Raw genomic sequence first — 7,053 nt, 5'->3', positions numbered from 1 at the left:
AGCCTGCTCGCTGGTGGGGTGGGGTGAGAGGCAGAAAAGGCCTTGACTGTGTGTCAGCACTGCTCAGCAGTAACGAAAACATCCCTGTGTTATCAGCACTGTTTCCAGCACAAATCCAAAACACAGCCCCATAATAGCTACTATGAAGAAAATTAACTCTACCCCAGCCACAACCAGCACAATTACAAAAGCTTAAAAAATGTTAACACTGAATCTGATAGGAAATGAAACCTGTTTGTGCATCAGCAATGTTTATACATGAAGCTAAAGCTTCATTTTAAAAGCATCACAGATTTCATTTGGAGTTTTTAATTAGACTATCTATAGAAGTAAAGCTCTTCCAGTTTGGGACTTACGCAAAATAATAAACCCATGATATGTTAGTTGCATTATTTCAGGCACTGCTAATGGGGCATTACACTGATATTACACTGATAAATGAATTAGGAAAGATTTAAAGGAAATTAGAATCAGATTACCACTCTAGCCTGTCTTATACTATCTTTTATAATTGTCTATTGACTTTCAAAACTCCATACTAATTTTGACTAAACATGTTTGCAAATTTTTCATAATCTGAATAACTGAAAGTCTGAAAGCGATGGTTAGTCACTGTGGAAATAAAAAGATTTATAATACTTATATCTTTAGCTGCTGAAGTGGTCTGGTAATGCAAATCAAAAAGAACACACTCCCAGCAGAAGGAAACTCCATCCTCTCAAGAGGGACAGGCCAATCTGACATTCAGGACCTAGTGTTCACTAACTGCTTAGCCAGTATCATGGTGAAGCATCCGTATCTAAGGAGACTATGCGGTTCTTCCTGCAGTCAGTGATGGTGCTATGTGACATGAGAAGGAGCTCGCCTTTCAACAGCGGTGGTAGCTGTGACAGTACTGACTCTACACCACCTGCTCGCTAACAGTACCGAGGGGATTTCACCTACCTAAAACCAGGCAGCTATAGTGTCCCACCTTTCAACCACTTTGTGCTCCAGAAGAATAAGGGTCTCCTTATTCTGACAGCCCCATATGGATGTCTTAGGCAACTCAAGGTGTTTTAAAAGGCACAGGAAGCCTCTATTTAGGAAACTGAATTTCATCCCAAATAGCACCATATGAACAGCTCTGATTCTGGCCTAATTCTAATTGTAATCCTAATATGGGAGAGATTTCAAACAAGAAAAAATGTGAATTACAATGTGAGATGCTAGGAAGGCATCGCTTGTGAACAGGTCACACTGATGTTCAGGTAAGGTATTTCTAAACTTTTCGTAATGTCATAAAGCTGACTGAATCTAATTCTATTCTGAAAAACTATCCACATTTGCAGTATGTCTGTAGGCTTCTCTGCTGCCTATGTGATACAGTAACAACACACTAGCAGGAACAATGTCTTGTTGCAATACAGGACTAATGCAACCACCATGTTATTTAAAGACAATCATCTCTCTATGGTGCAAAAGTTCCTTATTTACTTACATCCTGATGTAACATCTTTCCTCTCAGAACTATTATATATATACAGCCAAAATGTTCTATTATTACGATCTAAACTCCTGATCTTTGATTTTTCATTTCCTCTTGCCTAGGACCACAACTATCCTCATCGTAACTAAGAACAAAGGAAACCTAGATGCCTGGAAGGAGACTTTCTGATTTCTTTATTGTCCTTAGATGTAAATAACTACCAGAGACCAAAGTACATAATGCCAGAAAATTATGTATAATTCCTGCTAAAATAATGGGCTCTCTTCCACTGAAGCAAAAGGGTACTGCTGGTTTCAATGGGACAGGACTGGATCGAGATGGAAGCGTGGGAACTGATGCTGAATGCTTTCTAGTTTGCGTCCCAGTTTTATTCAGACTCATGAGAAAGAATGTTATTAACTACAAGTAAAAAGTTAAGAAGATCAGACACATTCAAAAGTATTTTGGTTTTGTACCAATAATCTACTCTGAAATTTAGGAGTGTCATTTGGAGAAGTTTCACAATACAAACAGAGTATATGAACACAGTGAACTTAAATTATGAGAATGATGAACTAAAAATAAGTCAGAAGTAGGAAAATTTGGCAAGTTTGAACCTACTAAGGCAATATTTAAAGAAATATATGTCATCAAATCTTAGGGAGCAGACTCACTGGAGAATATAAAGAGAATTTTCAAATATATCCTTCAGAGTTTAAGTATAAAAGTACATTTTCCAAAAATAGTTTTTCTTACTACTGAGAAGAATAATCTGGTGTACTCCCATCCTTTTGAAGTTTAGGCTGCTGGCTATAGTTCTATTCTTTCAGTGCCACACAAACTGTAGTCTTAAATTCATCCCTTTATTGTTAAGAGTTTCATGTAGAGAATATCCAGGCTTTCATTTGGAAAACATGAATTTAAAAAAAAGAAGTAATATCCATTTCAACAGTACACCTATCAACACCTGAGAATTAAAGAAATATGATGTAATTTGATTGTACATTCGAAAAAGTTAACCTACCTTGTATTTTGTCTCTGTTGAAACTGTAGTACTTCATGCTTCTGCTTCCTTCTCTGTGTTGTTAAAATACTGCTCATTGTAAAAGAAGCAGCAAAAGAAATTAAAGAGAAGCTAAAATAAAGAAGTTACTTTAAAACCCCAAATGTCTTTACATATTTAGAATGTGAGTCTTTCTCTAGGCATTTACAATGTTTTTGTGCCACCACAGACTCAACCAAAACAGTAATAGCAAGAGATACAAATATTGTAAGAAATACAATAACCTCACAGCTATCATAGATTAACTGTGGTTGTCTGAAATGTTATAGAAACAGGAAAAGTAACAAAACTCAGATCCTCTTACTTAGAATGTAATTCTCCTAATTCATTAGTTGTGTTAAGGAGAGTACCTGTTAATAGCCTATGGCATATTATACACAATCGAGCTGCTCTGATTCTCTTTCACAGAAAAGGGAACATAAACACTCATTGTCCGATCTTTTTTTTGTTATTTGGGAAGGACATTCTATCACTCTGTCAATATTCTTTGGGTTCCCAATATGTTTTCTAGGATTCCTCGCTGAAAATTTTATAAAAATTCCTTTCTGCCCAGGAAGAATAGAGGAAAAAAGAGCTTTTCGTATTTTTCGTATGGCATGAATGATATAAACTATTTAATTGCATATAGTTCACCTCACCTGTCCCTTCAGCCAGCTTAAACAGCTCAAAGACGAGCCTTCAAAGCCGTTTCAAAATTTTCTAAGAAATGCGTAAAAATATTTTAGAAACAAATCCTCTGAAATAACGGAATATTAAAAGTAATATGAGAAGGAATAGGGAAAAGAATAGCCCATGGGAAATAGGTTGAGTGATTCTTACAAGGTCACGGCACTCAGTAAGGTAAGTATAGATGAGCAAGATGAAAGGTGTGGTTGAGCAAGCATACTTCCTTCTACATCAGCACATATCCATTACTCAATTCTGCATCTGAGACTGGATCATTGCTGTTTTTATGGAGTACTATGACCTTCCATTTGCCAGGGAGGTTTAAGAGAGCATCTTCTAAGTGCTGTACAAATAAATACATATAAGTAACAATATCACCGAAAAGTTAACTCACCTTTAATGAAAATTCCTTCCTGGAACTCTCTTCATCACTTTTGAGAATCTCAAATGTACACAGTGAATTTTAAGTGTGGATGAAAAACACAAGTGGCCTGGAAAATGCGGGTGAAACAACCACAAGACCTCCATATTTTTGATCCAAATTTTGGTTCCAAGCCTTAGAATGACAACAGCCCTTCCCCAAAGCAGACGTCTGTGAAAGTCCTAAAAAGTTAGCTGGAGCATGCCTTGCTTTGTTGATGTCCACTACCAGCTGCAAGCTGGTATCCTGTGTAGGAAACAGCATTCAGCAAGCAGGGGTACCTGCACCAGAATGTTTTGTGTAATGACAAGGGCAGTGGGTAAAACATGTCTACCATCTTCTCTGACTCGCCCTCGAAAGCTCCTCCTTTGCTCTAGCCACCACAGATTTGCAGACAGAATTTCCTTTTGCTGGCTCCTCATGCTGAGCATACCTTGTGGCTATCTCCACGCACAGTGTGCGCTGAATCTGACTTACATTACTACAACGCACCACATTTTGTTGGTATTTTTCAGGCAGCGCTTGTGACTTGAAAGCGGCTGCAACATGCTTTCAGCAAGACGCCAGCGCACTTGCCCGCTTTGGGCTTTTTTGGATATAATTATAGAGAATTGGGGTCATAAAATTTTTCTGGCTGATGGAACAGATGGAACACATCTGCAAAGCAGGTTTATTGCTATTTCTGAGAAAAAACCCACTAGGCAATGTGTATTACCACCGTGAGTGGTATTGCAATTACTAGTATGCCACCTATCAATATCAAAAGGTAAGGGCAGAGAGGATGGGGGCCCTACGTCTGTCAAATTATTGTCCAACTGAAGATTATCAGGATACTGTTACTACAAGCTGTCCTCTCTGGGTGTCAGTGAGCAAAGACTGCAAAACCGGTAGGGAGCACTGCAACACAAAGCCTTTGTTTGGCTAACATCCTACAAGAAGCCGCTACCAACATTAAATTAGCGATGAGAAGCAACAACATGCAAGTCAGATGGGTATGCGCTGAGGCAGTGAGCAGGCCTGTTCATAAGCACAGCGCATTTGGGGTATGCTGTAATTGAGGTTTGCTAGGTGTGCTGCAAACTCAGGAAGTGTAATTTGCACCTCCTTGTGCCAGAAACCGAATGAGTCAGATCCTTAAAGCTTCAATTTTAGCTTTGCTTCTGCCTCCTCATTGTTCTGACTAATACGGTGTTATCGTAGCCAGCTAAGTATGGTAAAAATCAGCTGCGTAGCCTCTAGGTTAGAGCACAGACAGGCTCACGCTGGTGTCAAAGCTAAAAAACACCCACAGATTTCAGAGGAGCAGCTGCAGGCCGCTCCAGCTAACTGTAAGCAAAGAAGTTATTAACTGCGCTGAGAAACACATAAATCAAGATACATTTAACAATACAGCACACTGTACTGCTATCAAAGCATCAGAAGTCATTACCATCTCAATTTTTAGGCGTCAAATTTGAAACATCTTAAAAAGGCCAGAAGTTCAGAAGGAACTAAGCAGATAGACATAAGACTTCTAAAATATTAAAAAACTAATAACCCCCCAAAACAAGAGACTTAAAATAGGCAGCAACTTGAAATGCAAATCTAGCTCTCTAAACATAAGGGGGAAAAAAAATTCTAGAAAAATATTCTGTATCGTTTAGGCCCCAGATGTGCGCATTGCAGGATTAGTGTCATACGTGTTAACTTGCTACGGACTTGGTCCTGTGTAATAGGCAATAATGAAACCTCTGTCTTTCATGAGACTCCGTATATAAAGACTTACTGGCAATTTTCATAGTCAGTGTACACGTTTACAGAATCCAGGCTTCTTTCCAATTTATTCCATTATTTAGTAAAGTATTTCATAAAACATTTTTTATCAGTAGGTAGGGCTTTTTTTTCTTCTGTTTATAAACGAACTTTAGTAAGTGGTGCATGAAACAGGATGAAACTAGTTAAAATAATTTAACGTTTGAAAGATTTAGTAGCAGTTTTCTTTCGCTATGCTCTCCCCCTGAAACCATGACTTGGCAACTGGGTGATGACTGTTCTCCTTTCTGATCCTGTTTAAGTCAAAACCGTGGTCTGACAAACGATAGTGTGAGAACAGTTATCTAAAAGCGCCTGGAGCTCTCTGGCAGAATCAGGCCAAGGGACTTGATGCTAACTCTGCAAAAGGTAATGAAGGTTTGCAGTTGGCTAGTGACAGAGTAAGATTAGATTTGGTTCTGTAAAGCTGCTGTAACTACAGAAAATGAAGACCTCATCATTTAGTAGTCTTACTAGTTCACAACATTTTTTCTCAAAAGGCGGGGATAAGGTCAATGGTGAGACCCAGAAGCTTCCCCACCTCCCCTGAAGAACTGCTGGGAGACAGAGCGGGGTAATTTAACTTTTTACACAAAGGTCAGACGTATACTTTCTGTACTGTATTCTATACTCTCAGAATATGGCAGCTGGCAGCAAGGAACCCTCCTTTCTGACAGATGTCAGGTGTATTTCAATAAATACGACACCATGGATCATTTTCCGAGCCTGATGTGCACAGCAGATTCTAAGGTTTACTGCACGCAATTTGTAACCCCCTTAGAGGCCCAGGATTATCAGCCTTACCCGCCTATCAAGCACCACCCGCTTTTTGGGTCAAAGAGTCATCAAAATGGGGTCAGAGGACGAGCTCATCATTTCCAGTCTTCTCAGCAGTCTGCTCCGGGTGTGCCTCTTGGCTTCTCCGTGACGTAAATGGCATTGCTCGTGAAACAATACAATGTTCAGAATGATTTGCAAAGCCCTACGAATTGTGCATACTAAAGATGGTCAACAAGCATTAACAGCCGCCATTTAGTGCAACAAACTTTCATAAAATTTCAAGGATATAAACTAATTATTTGTTGACCAAATAAACCCACTTTTTCTATAATGGCCTTACTTGAGTCACCTATCAAAACGTCAATAAATTGGCAATAGCTGTAAGATAAATTAATATAGGAATTAAAATATATTTTTAATCTAATTTGCTACATCTGAAGTAGCAACATTTTGAGCGGGATTTTGGTTAAAATAAATACTAAAACATAGCGCATCCTTACCAAATAATTCAACAGCGCTTTCAGAACCCATGACGTGTCTGATTCCAGTGTGACCTGCCGTCAGTGTGCCCTGCCGTCACTCCACTGACGTAACTCGCCCCCCCCCCGAGCCACACCCCACCCAAGACTCTGGCATGTCACACCTGCACGTGAGGTACCTCACCGAGCTGCTGGTTCTCTCCGTCACAAAACGAGGTTTAAAGGGGTGCCAAATTCTAGCTTCTACGAAACAAAGCAAGCAGCCCCGAAGATAAAATCCTCTCATACAAGCCTCCGCAGCACCACTCTCCCCGCTCACGCCTTGCGCCGGCCCGGCGTAGCGCGGCCCGCGGCTCCGGCACCGAGGCGGGCCGGGCCGGGCCGG

Source organism: Aptenodytes forsteri, unplaced genomic scaffold (genome assembly GCF_000699145.1).
Source record: "Aptenodytes forsteri isolate BGI_AS27 unplaced genomic scaffold, ASM69914v1 Scaffold184, whole genome shotgun sequence".
NCBI lineage: Eukaryota > Metazoa > Chordata > Aves > Sphenisciformes > Spheniscidae > Aptenodytes > Aptenodytes forsteri.
Note: the sequence above shows the minus strand (reverse complement) of the source record.